The sequence below is a fragment of the Berghia stephanieae genome, chromosome 8 (genome assembly GCF_034508935.2).
Source record: "Berghia stephanieae isolate SIO BIC M18660-M18661 chromosome 8, UCSD_Bste_1.3, whole genome shotgun sequence".
NCBI lineage: Eukaryota > Metazoa > Mollusca > Gastropoda > Nudibranchia > Aeolidiidae > Berghia > Berghia stephanieae.
This window is the reverse complement of record NC_088367.1, coordinates 53,365,643-53,380,642: the sequence shown is the minus strand read 5'-3', so window position 1 is coordinate 53,380,642 and position 15,000 is coordinate 53,365,643. Positions and strand designations below refer to the sequence as shown.

The window sequence follows — 15,000 nt, the reverse complement described above, 5'->3', positions numbered from 1 at the left end:
CTGCTGCAAATAATAGAGAACACATATGTGACCCTTCGCCTCAAAACGGTATTAAGTCGGGATGGTTAAGATGTTGAAAATTGAATTTATAGCCAGAAATATCAGACTTGTGTTGAGTTTGTATGTTTTATTGAGGAGAATGGATACCATATTTTAGGGTGCTAATGCCAATAATTTATATTTTTGACCAGTTTAACATTTAATTCAGATTTTAAGCATCTGGTTGGTTCCGCCATAACACCTTTTTGAGACGATGGGTCACATATACTTGTAACACGCCTGACAGGCTACACGTGTGTTTTTGTCGACGTCTTGATGTGTCCTTTATTTTGGCGATAAAAAACAAAACAAACCCCCCCCCCAAAAAAACAAAACAAAAAAAAAAAAACAACAAAAAAACTTGAGCTTTTATATAGTGCAATATCCACTAAATGTGCTCAAAGCGCTTTACAAAGGGTCCCTGGCCAACAGCAACACGTAACATGTAGAACGAGACATGACGCCTGTTAGGCGGAATCACAATTTTTCGGACAGAGACAACGCTGTTAACGGCCAGGTACTCATTTTACACCTGAGTACGGTGAGAGAATGTGAGTAAAGAGCCCTTTTCCAGGGACTCAACTATGCGCCGAGCGAGGCTCGAACCAAGGACCTTCCGATCCGAAAGCGAGTGTCATACCACTAGACCACATAGCCGCGATAGGTCTTTTATGAAATTCGCACCCACGATTTGGAATGATCCCCATCGATCTGTGAGATTCTAGAGCACAATAAATATTTTTTTAAAAAACCCCTGAAAACAAAACATTTCAGAAAATATTTAGATCTATACTTAATTGAATTTTAAATATATTATATGTGACTTTTGTATGGATGATGCTTGATGATGCCCGTTTTATGCCCTTAATTGTTTTGATATTTTGGTTGATTTAGACCTGCAATATTATTGTTATTACAATGTCCTTTTTATGTTTTAAAGCGCTTTGAGTTTTCGAAGTAAGGTCCTATAGAAATATGATGATGATGATGATGATTATTATTATTATTATTATTTATTATTATTATTATTATTATTATTATTATTATTATTATTATTATTATTATTATTATTATTTATTATTATTATTATATTATTATTATTTATATTATTATTATTATATTATTATTATTATTATTATTATTATTATTATTATTATTATTATTATTATTAAATTATATTATTATTATTATTATATTATTATTATTATTATTATTATTATTATTATTATATATTATTATTATTATTATTATTATTATTATTATTATTATTATTATTATTATTATTATTATTATTATTTATTATTATTATTATTATTATTATTATTTTTATTATTATTATTATTATTTATTATTATTATTATTATTATTATTTTATTATTATTTATTTTATTATTATTATTATTATTATTATTATTATTATTATTATTGTTATTATTATTACTATAACACAGGGGTAGTAATGTGTGTAGCCTTTCACCAACGCTACACACTACGGCTAAAAATAGACTTGTCTAAACCCGAATCCTGACAAATTGTTTACTTTTGCGAGATTGATAAAAAAGTTAACCATGAATTTAGATACTGGTAGAATTTCTAGCTGGTTTGTGCGAAATTCCTCAGGCGTTACATAGATAGAATTCATTTGTATATGTTTTAGTATTTAGATGGTTTATACCGACGTGCATTTACTTGCAGGTCTGATAACCCAATTCCTCTTGGGTTAAATTTAAGGGGCGGTTTGGGTTTAATTATTAGGAAAATCCTTCGAAAAATTGATTTTGAGATTTTGGTGGAAACTGATATTTTATTATCTTAGAGATAATATAATTCAAGTCTAAATTCTAAAAGTAGACTATAAAAGCACGACAAAGACAATCGAAAATGGTACAGGTAGTAAGACAAGTTTGAAAAACGGGAAACCATTTTGCTATTTTCTCAATTTGTCATTTTTCTAAGGGTATGGGAAACTGTGTCAAACGTTTCTCAGAATCTATTCAATGAAATTGTCTGAAAATTTCCACAGTTATCACAAAGACAATGTATTGTGTCACCATAGAGAGATTTTTTTGATGAGATATGTGAATTTTGAATTATAATCCTAATTCTGAATTTTTAAGGTCAATTTTGTCATAACATTTTGATTCTCAACTTTGTAATGTTCTAATAAAAATTCCATAAGCTTAAGCCGTAAAATCTCTCTGTTGTGACACACTATGGTACAATGTTGACAAGAGGGAAGAATATGGAGGTCATTCCTTCATTTGTTTTTGTGGAACGTTTGCCACAAGATTGTTATATTTTTTTTTATGTCAGACCCCCAAATTAGGTCGCAAAATGGGTATCAACACAGATAATTAAAAAGTTTCACCATAAATGTTGTGACGACATAGAATGATTAAAACCGCCCAATATTGGTAATTATTTTTTTTTTTTTTAGAAAAGACCCAAACCGCCCCTTAAACTTGAGCTTTTATGTAATAATAATAATAATGATAATATAATAATAATAATAATAATAATAATAATAATAATAATAATAATAATAATAATAATAATAATAATAATAATAATAATAATAATAATAAATAATAATAATAATAATAATTTATTGCATCCCAAAAAGGAAATTTTTTGTACAGACGTGTTATAATTTACACATAAGATAAAAATACAATGGAAATAGGATGTATATATATAAAAAAGGAGCAGCTCTATAACCAGAGCTGTGCCCTACAATATGAATAACCTCAACAATGTAAAACAGTTAAAACTGTCACTATAAATTGAAAATTGAAAAGATTGCAAAACAAATAAATTGATAAATTAATATTTATATTTTTAAAAAAGTAAAAATGAGAAATAATTATATAAAATGGTTATTGCTTGTTGTTATAAAGCCTAATACTGGACGGCAGAAAAGATTTTTTGTGTCTCTCTGTTTTCGTTGAAGTAGAGAAAGGGCGACCACTTCTTTCTGACATAATAATTGATGGTCTTAGTGGATGATACTGGTCATTTAATATTTTAGTTATTTTATTTATACAAAATTTCTCGTATAAAAGATCTACATTGTCAACATCATTTATATAGCGTTTAATGGATTTTTTAATATTTGAATTTTTGAATTTTGAATTTTTATATAGTGCGATATCCACTTAATGTGCTCAAAGCGCTTTACAAAGGGTCCCTGACCAACAGCTACATGGAATAAGTAGAACGAGACATGACGCCTGTTAGGCGATATTACATTTTCCCCGACAAATAAAACCCTGTTAACTTTCAGGTACTCATTTTACATCTGAGTACGGTGAGAGAGTGTGAGTAAAGAGCCTCTTCTAAGGACTCAACTATGCGCCGAGCGAGGCTCGAAATCAGGACCTTCCGATCCGAGAGCGAGTGTCATACCACTTGACCACACAGCCGCACATGGGTTCATTGTTGTAATGGAAATCTCAAAAACGACGTAAATTATTGTCCATTACAACAATGAATGTTAAACTAAGCGTGTTCGAATATCGGACCTGCATATGTATACACGTCGGTCTATCTATTAAATTGAATACTATATGTGTCAGTGCATGAGATAATCAGTTGGAAGGTGAAAATGGTGGATTGGATTTTTTCTGAAAGAATATGCTCCCAAGAGCATCTTAATCTTTATTTGAAATAAATCGGTGATATTTCATGAAGTTATGGTGATATGTATGGTAAAGGTATCCAGTTATTTTTCTCAAAATTCATTCTTTTTCAACTTGACTAGCTGTAAAAAATATTTAGAAGTGAAATTAATCTTTGATATTTCCCGAAGATGTACAAGAAGGAGTTGATTTAATCAATTATGACAAGAACTCATTTTGGATAAAAATGTTCTAATTAAACTTGGCAATATCTCAGTTCAAACCTTTTCACTATTCGACTGATTGTGCCATTCACTGTAACATATAAACTATGGAACAATAGATAAAGATATTTATTTTCTTACCATAACATAGTCGTCCTCTCTGGGCTCCATGATAAATCCACCTAGAGATGCCGACATGACGGGTTATGCGTCCACTGATGAGTGGAATGGCTGGGATGTGGGTGTGGGTGGTGGTGGGGGTGGGTGGTGGTGGTGGTGGTGGTGTGTGGTGGTGGGGTGATGGTGGTGTAGTGATTGGTGTGGGTATGGTGGTGTGCTGGTGGTGGTGGATGGTGGTGGTGTGGTGATGGTGGTGTGGGGTGGGGGTGGTGTGGTGGGTGGTGGTGGTGGTGGTGGGGGTGGTGGTGGTGGTGGTGTGGTGGTGGTGTGGTGTGTGGTGGTGGTGGTGGTGTGGTGGTGGTGGTGTGGTGATGGTGGTGGTGGTGTTGGTGTGTTGGGTGGTGTTGGTGTGTGGTGGTGTGGTGGTGGTGGTGTGGTGTTGGTGTGTTGGTGATGGTGGTGGTGGTAGTGTGGTTGGTGGTGGTGGTGGTGATGGTGGTGGTGGTGGTTGGTGGTGTGGTGTGGTGGTGTGGTGGTGGTGGTTGTGTGGTGGGTGGTGTGGTGGTGTGTGGTGGTGGGGTGGTGGTGGTTGGTGGTGGTGTTGGTGGTGGTGGTGATGGTGTGGTGGTGTGGTGGGTGTGGTGGTGTGGTGGTGGTGGTGATGGGGTGGTGTGTGTGTGGATGGTGGTGGTGGGTGGTGTTGGTGGTGGTGATGGGGTGGTGATGGTGGTGGGTGGTGGTGGTGTTGGTGTGGTGTGGTGATGGTGGTGGTGATGGTGGTGTGTGGTGGTGGTGTTGGTGATGGGTGGTGGTGGTGGTGGTGGTGTTGGTGGTGGTGATGGTGGTGGTGTTGGTGATGGCGGTGGTGGTGGTGGTGGTGGTGGTGTGATGGTGATGGTGATGATTTTCCAGATGGTGGTGGTAGTGTTGTTGATTGTTATAGGATGGTGGTAGGGATGGTGTTGATGTTGAAGATGATGAGATGGTAATGAATATGGTGTTGTTTTTGCTGATGCTGATGAAGGTAGTTATGTGGATGGTGGTGATGATAGTAATGATGATGATGATGGTTATGATAATTGTGATGATGATAATGATGATGGTGATTATTATTATTATTATTATTATTATTATTATTATTATTATTATTATTATGATGATGATGATATGATGATATGAATGATGATGATGATGAATGATGAGATGATGATGATGATGATGATGATGATGATGATGATGATGATGATGACGATGGTTATGAAGATGATATGGAGCTGTAACACAATATGATACCTCCATCCTATTCCATAGATATTGTATTATATTTAATTGACACCAACTCACGTTTTCCAAGCGACTCCATCTTGGCTGCAATGCTGACGGTCTCTCCAAACAAACAGTAACGGGGCATCTTGGATCCAACCACCCCTGTAACCACAGGGCCTGGGGTTCAAACACACACAAAAAAATGTAGCTTTTTATAGATAGTATGCGCTTGGTTTGCTAAGAAGCTCATAACATTGCCATCCGGAAGTATAACGGACCAACAGACAATACGCTGTGTAACCATGAACGTTTATAGTCGCGTTAATACAGTGCAGTGAGCATTACTCATAAATGCGGAAGACAAAAAACAATAATAAAGACCCGAGTGACGTCATCTTCGAACTATCTATATAGAGCAATATCCACTAAACGTGCTCAAAACGCTTTATAAGAGGTACCTGAACAACAGCAATAACATCTAGCATGTTTCATCATGACGCCTGTTAGACGATAATATTACAGTTTTTCCGGACAGATACAACGCTGTTAAAAGTCAGGTACTTATTTTTCACCTGAGTACGCTGAGAGAATGTGAGGAAAGAGGCGTTTTTCAACTATGCGCCGAGAGAGGATCGAACCCGGGACCGAAAGCGAGTGGCGTGCCACAAGACAACATAGCCGCACAACAAATTGTACAGCAATTACAGTAATGTGAGGCTATGAGGTCTGGTGGTATGGCACTCGCCTTCGGTCCTGAAGGTCCAGTGTTCGAGTCCCGCTTTGAGCGTCACACAGTCGAGTCCTTTGAAAAATAGCTCTTTACTCACATTCTCTCACCGACCTCAGGTGTAAAATAAGTACCTGATCGTTAACAACGTCGTTTATGTCCAAAAACAAAAAAAAAATGATTGTAATATCACCTAACAGGCGTAATATCTATTTCCAACACCTTATGTGTTGCTGTTTGCTTGGGACCCCATGTAAACCGCCTTGAACACATGTACGGAATGTTGCACTATATAAATCTTATGATTAGTATATTAAAAAAGAAAAAAAAACCGAAAACAAAAAATAAAAAAAACCCTTTGAAATCACCGGCTGACGAAATGGCGGAATATTTAGAAAGAACGACTTTGACGTCATTCAGATATTTAAAATTAAAAAAATTTTTTTTATAGCCAGCCATTTTTGTGAGTAGTTCTCCCTAAATTAAATCAAGCACACTATAATGACCAGTCAAAGTTCCACAGAATGTTGTGTGTTGATACCTTCTATCCGGAAGGCGAATGTTGTGAGTAATTAATTTTAAACTAGGCTAAGCCTTAGCATGAATACATGGGCTCCATTTTTAAATAACAAAGAACAAAATGACAAGTTATATAGGGAATGAGATTAGCGGAAGAGTAGCGTCCCTTGATTGGACATCACCATACCGAGAGAACGTCAACATGGTTTTGCGCATGCGTCTCTCTCATCCTCGCTTTCGGTGAAGTGTCCCATGCCGCTTTCACCGGAAGCGAGGACGAGAGACGCATGCGCACAACCAACATGACGTCCTCTCTCTAATATATATTCCGCCGGTGACGTCCAATAAAGGGACGCTACTCTTCCGATATTCTCATTCCCTATAGGGAATGAGATTAGCGGAAGAGTAGCATCCCTTGATTGGACGTCACCCATAGTCTGTGACGTCACCGGCGGAAAAGTTATTTGAGAGAGAACGTCATGTTGGTTGTGGGCATGCGTCTCTCGTCCTCGCTTCCGGTGAAAGCGGCTTGAGACACTTCAAAACCAAATTGACGTTCTCTCTATAAGGTGGCGTCTAATCAAGGGACGCTACTCTTCTGCTATTCTCATTGCATATAGAGCAGGCTGTGGTGCTATAATATACGGGTTAAGTAAATGTAGGGATAAAAAAGGAATAGAAGTACTAATATCATAACATTTGGCAACAAAATATCTAATAATATTACTTAAAGGGGTAGAATAAATGTATTCTTTCATTCCTTTGTCTAATATTTATTAACTCACTCAACCCTAACAACGAATATATCCGTAGTATACCCGGGGTTACTTTTACCCCGTGCCCATTTATTACATTCTTCTGAGATAAGTGATAGGCGTAGTAAAAAAGCTAATGTTCTTAATTTTTACATGTTAATGGTAGTTGACTAAAACTGTCTCATTTTTAATGCATATTTTACCAATGTTGAAAAGTAGCAAAAATCTCTAGGATTGAGTGAGTTAAACACTTTATATTTTCATCGTGCAATAACACTGTACTACTAAGCTCGTAGCGTTATTAGGCACGATACAAATAACTCGTTGAATGAAATACAAAGAGATGAAAGAATCGAACATCATGTTTACCCTTATTGTCATTCATTAACGTTCACAATTCGTTTCAAAAAAATTATTGTTTATCTGTTTCGATATTTTTTCTTGGGGGGGGGGGGGGGGGGGGGTTCTTGTAAACACGACAGTGGGTGGGTTGAGGAGGAGAAAACGGCTTTGTGGTCGTGTGGTATTATATTCGCTTTCGGATCGGAAGGTCCTGGGTTCGAGCCTTCCTCGGCGTATAGTTGAGTCCTTGGAAAAGGCTCTTTACTCACATTCTCTCACTGTTCTCAGGTGTATAATGGGTACCTGGCTGGCCGTTAACAGCTTTGTCTCTGTCCGAAAAATTTTTTGTAATCTCGCCCAACAAGCGTCATGTCCAGTCCTATATGTGACCCTTCGTCTCAAAACGGTATTATGTCGGAACGAACCAGACGATTACAATCTGAATTAAATGTTAAACGGGTCAAAAATTTTAATTGTTGGCATTAAAATTAGCGCCCTAAAATATGGTATCAATTCTCCTCAATAAAACATACAAACTCAACACAAGTCTGAATTTCTGGCTATAAATTCAATTTTCAGCATCTTAACCAACCCGACTTAATTCCGTTTTGAGGCGAAAGGTCACATATGTTAAATGTTGCTGTTGGCCAGGGGCCCCTTGTAAAGCGCCTTGAGAACGTTTAGTGGATGTTGGGCTATATAAAGTCTCAATTTTGACAACGTATTCTCATTATAACGCTTGGCTATTCAAGACTCGAACCCTTACCACTGTGACATCCGATCCTGAGCTTGAACTTGGTCCCGGGGAGATGGGGAATCTCAAGACGACGGATGCAATCCAGCAGGTCAAGGGCTAGGGTTCCAATCTCAGCTGCGTGTCGCTTGCCGTTCTTCTTGGGTACGCCTAGTGGACAGTAAGGGAGGGCAAAAGGTGGTGCGAGGGAGGGAAGGAGGGTTGATGGGGATGGGGGTGGAAAGGGGTGGCCGGGCGGGGGGGGGGGGGGGGGGGAGTGAATGTCGTGAAAAAATATAATTACTAGAAATGAGTTGAGAAGTGACAGAGGAGAATTTGGGAAATGCGCTTGTCACAGATGATCTCCCTTTTTTGTGTCCATCTATAGCATTCGTTTGCTTACAGCCTGACACTGGTCGGGGGGGGGGGGGGGGGGGTGGTCCCGATAGCTCAGTTGGTTTACACGCCATGGGACCAAGGTCCATCCCGGGTGCCGTCGAGATTCATTTCTGATCCCCCTGTCCACCCAACAGTGAATGGGTAGCTTAGTCATAATGAGACTTGGTGAAAAATACTTTAAGATAGAGTAGCGTCTTATCTAAAGGATAGCAAGCAATTGCTATTGTCTGTTTTACGCTATAGTAACATGAATAAACTCAAGTTCCATAGGCCTAATGGTTCTGAAGGACTAGTGACACTAGGACTTGTTCTATGACGTCATTTATCTAGTGCACCGCCTAGTGAATTGATAAAAATAGGATTCATTAGTCTGATGTCACGTCCGCCCAGCAACGAGGTTCTGAACAAAGAAAATCGGTACTTTTTATTCTTCATGCTGGCTAGACCTTTTCAGAGTCATGTGATCAGAATGTATAAAAGTCAAAACATGATCATATGTATAATGTGTTTCTCCTCTGGATACGCTTTTATGCTCGTCGGAGAAATATTTCATAAGGGCGTCCGCCATTGTTCCATTACTTTAGAGCAAGTTACTAAGTTACTGTGCGTCATTATGTGGGAAGTGACGTCACGACTGTTGAATCCTATAGACCTGATTTGAAGGCGAGTGACTTACCAAAAGACACATGGGCGCACATTTGAAACCATCGTATAAAAACGGTGTTAGGTCTGGGTAAACCCAATGCTAATAATAGATTTCAGAACTTAAATGACAAGAAACGCGAAATTTTTTTGTATCTTTTTTTTTTAGAATCAGGAATTTAGTTCATTCTTATCAATATTATAGTGCGGCTATGTAGACTAGTGGTATGACACTCGCTTTCGGATCGGAATGTCCTGGGTTCTAGCCTCGCCCGTGCATAGTGAGTCCTTGGAAACGGCTCTTTACTCGCATTCTCTCACTGTACTCAGGTGTAAAATAAGTACCTGGCCGTTAACAGAGTAATCTCTGTCCGAAAAAAATTGTAAATCGCCTAACAGCCGTCATGTCCCGTCCTAAATGTCAAATGTTGCTGTTGGCCAGGGACCCCTTGTAAAGCGCTTTGGGCACATTTAGTGGATATTACGCTGTACAAAAGCCCAATTTAAAGCTCTATTTAAATGAAACATGTACGAGATGAGGACGGGTGGAATAGAAGGATCTGAAATGCTTGTGTGAAACAGTGCAGGGGAGAGCAGAAAAAATGTTATATAACATAAATGCTCTATCGAAGGGAGATAATTTTGGATGGTTTTGTCTCGCCACTGTTTCATATAAAACGTTTGAGATCAGTTCATCACGATTCGGATAATTAACATTTTAAAATGATATGGTCAAAGAGAGACAACCGTGTAATATATTTATTGAGTATAGTTCTTCATGAGTTATATCCCTTTAGAGACTGTATTCTATATTATAGGTGAATGCAGTTATCCCAGATTCTGTCCCTTGGTTGTAACCATTGAACACGTTTAACTCACTCAACCCTAACACTGACTATATCCGTAGTATACCCCGAGTTACTTTTGCCCCACTTTTTACATGCTGATGACAATTGAATAAAAATATCTATGCACATGCTCATAATAAATATTTTTTCCCCCCAATTTTGAAAAGTAACAAAAATCTCTAGGATTGAATGAGTTAAGAGGACAGCAGACACGTAAACACTTTTTCAGGGCTCGATGATTTCTACAAATGAACAAAACTCACAAAATCACAAAAAGTATAATCTTAAAACGCCTTAACCCTCTCCTTACCACCAACAGCAAAATCATCACATTTGTTACGACACAATGTACATTTTTCTTATTCCGATTTATTTTGTATATCACAAACTTTGAAGAATGATCTTTGTTTAATTAATAAGAATATAAAGTTGTTTTGTAGAGAGCTTGTTTGAGTTTTTAAAAAAACAAACTATTTTTCTGCTGGGTAAGCCTGTCATTTTGGACAAATACTGACAATGATCGGTAAAGAGAGGGTGAACACACGGAGATATCAGTCCCGTGTGGAAAGGTCATTGTCATTTGTCTTTGTCCACAAACTAAGGGACTGAATTTGGTAGATACTGCCATTCACTCAATGATAATTACCAAAGACCCAAGTGACGTCAATCTCATCTATCTATAGAAGAAGTAAATTGACATCACTCAGCTCTTAATTCTACCAAACTGACTATTGATGGAATGTGTTTAGGTAAAATATTCACAACAACCGCCAGCCAAATTTTACATAACTGACACACAAAACTGAGCGTATCTTTTATAAAGCGTTTATGATTTAATTTATATAATTGTCTCAGAACTTATCAATCATAGGCTAAGTGACGTCAACTTCGTTCCAGCTAAAGAAGGAACGATATTGACGTCTCACTCAGTTGTTTATTATTGTTTTTGCCAGCCATTTAAATGAGTACTTCTCACTAAATTATACTAATCAGACTATAAACGTTTAAGGTTACACATAGTTTTGTGTGTTGGTCCTTTTCATCCGGTTGGTGGATGTCGAGAGCTTTTCAACTAAATGCATAGCAACAATAAATGTTTGTACGTTATATTGGGCTGGCGTATATTAAAAGCGTTTCTCCAATTAGCACAGCGTCAATAGAGTGTCCTCTTTGTGCGGCTATGTGATCTTCGTGTATATAACACTCGCTTTCTGATCGGAAGGTCCTGGGTTCGATCCTCGCTCGGCGCATGGTTGATTCGTTGGAAAAGACTCTTTTCCCACATTCTCTCACCGTACTCAAGTGTAAAATTGTGAATTATACCTATCCGTTAAAAGCGTTGTCCCTGTCTGAAAAAAAATGTTATTATCGCCTCACAGGCGTCATGTCTCGTTCTACATGTTGCGTGTTGCTGTTGACTAGGCCTTGAGCACGCTTTAATGGATATTGCTCTATATAAAAGCTACATTTTAAATTACTTTTTTTTAGGTTGCACATAGTTTTGTGTGTTAGTGCGTTCTCTTCGGCTGGTGTGTATTGTGAGCATTTCATATATCGCACAGCATCAATGGAGTGTCCTAATTAACTTACTCAATCCTAAAGATTTTTGGTACTTTTTAAAATTGGAAAAAAATGTATTAAAAATGAGCATGTACATAGATAGTTTTATTCAACTATCATTAATATGTAAAATTGAAAAACATTAGCTTTGATACTACGTCTATAATTCGTCTCCGAAAACTGTAACAATTAGGCATGGGGTAAAAGTAACCCGGGTAAACTACGGATATATTCGTGCGGGTATGTGATCCAGTGGTATGACACTTGCTTTCGGATCGAAAGGTCCTGGGTTCGAGCTTCGCTCGGCGAAAAGTTGAGTCCTTGGAGAAGGCTCTTTACTCACATTCTCTCACCGTACACAGGTGTAAAATGAGTATCTGACCGTTAACAGTGTTGTCTCTGTAACAGGCGTGTCATGTCCCGTCCTAAATATTAAATGTTGCTTAAAGAGCTTTGAACAAATTTAGTGGATTATTGCGCTATATAAAAACCCAATTTAAAGCTTAATTTAAGAAACTACGGATATAGTCGGTGTTAGGCTTGAGTTGCTTAATGCATGTTCTATGTATCTTATAAATAGAGGTTTGTTTTGCGTTGTTCATTCATGAGTCAGATTTACTTTCTTTATCTTTATCTCCATCTATGTACCAGGGAGAGGGGACGGGATTCATACACAGGGAGTAGGACTCCACTATAACAAAGAAAGTATTGGACTGGAACCCTCAGGGGAAGGCCACGAGGAACGTGGAGAAGAATTAAAGAAGCTGATATACAGAGAAGTGGTAAGACCTGGAATGAGATTAAAAAGATAGCTCAGGATAGGGAAGGATGGAAACTGTTTGTCTGTGGCCTATACCCTGACCCAGGGTGAAAATGGCTATGATGAGGATGATGATGATGTACCTACCTGACACAACCATGTAAGCATCCCCTATTGTCTCCACTTTGTACACATCGTAAACAGCTAGACGGTCATCGAAGCAGGAGTAGAGACTGTTTAACATCTCCACAACCTGTTGGATGCAACAATGTGTGGAAGAGGATTGGTATGGTTATTGTTGTTGTATTGGCATTGATGATGATGGTGGTGGTGGTCGTGGTGGTGGTGTTGGTGGTGGTGGTGTTGGTGGTGGTGGTGGTGATGGTGGCGGTGTTGGTGGTGGTGGTGATGGTGGTGGTGGTGGTGGTGATGGTTTGGTGGTGAAGGTGGTGGTGGTGGCAATGGTGGTGGTGGTAGTGTTGGTGGTGGTGGTGGTAGTGGTGATGGTGATGATAATGATTATGATGATGATGATGATGATGATGATGATGATGATGACGACGAAGACGAAGAAGAAGAAGAAGAAGAAGAAGAAGAAGAAGAAGAAGAAGAAGAAGAAGAAGATGAAGAAGAAGAAGAAGAAGAAGAAGAAGAAGAAGAAGAAGAGATACATTTCATATGTCTACCTGTATAGGCGATGACCTGGCAGAGATCTGCGTGAATCCTTGAATATCAGAGAAGAATATAGTGGCCTCTGTGTAGGTTTCTGCAGGTACGACCTCATTCTGTTTGAGCTGGTCCGCCACTGACTTAGGCAGCATTTGGTACAGAAGAGTATCCGTTCTCTTTTTCTCTTTGTTCAATGCTTTTGTCCTGTTGTAAAAGACAGAGAGCGGTAAGAGTTGCCTTTAACTGAGCTTTGGTATAGCGCAATACCTACTAGATTAAGTGGTCAAAGCCCTTTATAAGGGCTCCCTGGCCAACAGCTACACTTGACATTTAGAACGAGACATTACGATATTTTTCCGCTGTTAACGGCCAGGTACTCGTTCTACACCTGAGTGTGATGAGAGAATGTGAGTAAAGCGCCTTTTCCAAGGACTTAACTATGCGAGGCTCGATCTCAGGACCTTCCGATCCGAAGGCGAGTGTATTACCACTTGACCACATAGCCTGGTATCGTAAAAAGTACTAACAATAAGGTAGAAATGAGGAAAATATCAAAATTTGAGCTTTTACATAGCGCAATATCCACAAAACTTGCTCGAAGAGCTTTAAAAAAAACGGGGGGGGGGGGGGAGGGTCTTTAACCAACAGCAATACTTAATATGTAAAAAAAGACGTTAGGCGATATTAAAATGTTTCGGACATAGATAATGCTGTTAACGGCCGGGTACTCATTTTACACCTGAGTATTGTGCAACAATATGAGTAAAAAGACTATTCCCAGGACTCAAAATTTCGCCTCTCAGAGCTAGACTCGTACCCAGGAGCTTCCGATCCAAAGGGTGGTGTCATATCATTAGGCCATATAATCATCATCATCATTGCCTTTTTCACCCTGGGTCAGGGTATAGGCCACAGACAAACAGTTTACATCCTTCTCCATCATGAGCTAACTTTTTAATCTCGTTCCATGTCTTTTCACTTCTCTGTATATCAGCTTCTTTCCTTTCGGCTTTGTTGTCCATCATAAATTCTGTCATTGCAGAAACTCTTCGGTCGTCCAACCTAAATAGAATACGGATTTGAATTGTCCGTCTGTATGTCTGTAACAATTTGAGTTTGAGGGAAGGGGAGTTAATCCTTCGACAACCCTCAACCTGGAGGACCAAGTTACTAAAAAAGGAGATTCACACCCCAATAGTCGCCTGTTACGACCCGCTGGCTTGGCGTTGGGCTATTCTAGCACCCTGTCAGTTGAAGGACTCCAGACACCACATAGCTACACAAAACTAGGCAATTGGCGCTTCGGGTGTAAATCCTTTGTCAGTAAAACAATAAACAGAGGAATGGGTATAAGGGGGTGGGTGGACTGTTTCAATCCGTATTTTTTCATTTTTCACCTTTTTGTTACTATCTATACGTATTGTGGTAAATTGAAAACCGTTGTTGCCAATCATCTTAGGACGGAATTTAGAATTAAAAAGAATAACTTGAGATTTTACAAATTACATCAGAGGGTATACAGCATAGATAGGTATGATGATGATGATGATGATGATGATGATGATGATGATGATGATGATGATGCTGATGCTGATGATGATGATGATGATGATGTTCAACATAAGAGTCACATGCAATGCAAGCAGCCGAATTAATGTTCATGGTGTAATAACGACTTACCTATCGGCAAGTGTGATGGAATACTTTTGAATCTCGTTGGTCAGAGAGTACACGGCATAGATGATGACAGGGCACAGAATGAATACACAGACAAACACCA

General features: G+C 38.5%; 1 long non-coding RNA gene and 1 pseudogene across 4 annotated transcripts in view; both read right to left on the bottom strand.

Moving 5' to 3' along the window:
* Nucleotides 1–4,095, bottom strand: part of LOC144978872 (uncharacterized) — a 12,768-nt gene extending 8,673 nt beyond the window's left edge. For 2 of the 3 annotated variants that reach the window (XR_013646616.1, XR_013646618.1), the window contains exon 1: nucleotides 4,022–4,067. This is a non-coding gene — a long non-coding RNA (uncharacterized LOC144978872). Of the gene's footprint in view, nucleotides 1–4,021 lie in introns of all 3 variants that reach the window. The other variant, XR_013646617.1, reaches the window with a different exon arrangement.
* A 1,205-nt stretch (nucleotides 4,096–5,300) lies between these two features.
* Nucleotides 5,301–15,000, bottom strand: part of LOC144979063 (uncharacterized) — a 22,449-nt pseudogene continuing 12,749 nt past the window's right edge. Inside the window, exons 8-12 of the transcript XR_013646638.1 lie at nucleotides 14,901–15,000; nucleotides 13,238–13,424; nucleotides 12,699–12,804; nucleotides 8,376–8,513; nucleotides 5,301–5,443 (exon numbers count right to left, since the gene is read on the bottom strand). The exon at nucleotides 14,901–15,000 is cut by the window's right edge and continues 52 nt beyond it. The product of XR_013646638.1 is annotated as an uncharacterized LOC144979063 (transcript). The remainder of the gene's footprint in view (nucleotides 5,444–8,375; nucleotides 8,514–12,698; nucleotides 12,805–13,237; nucleotides 13,425–14,900) is intronic.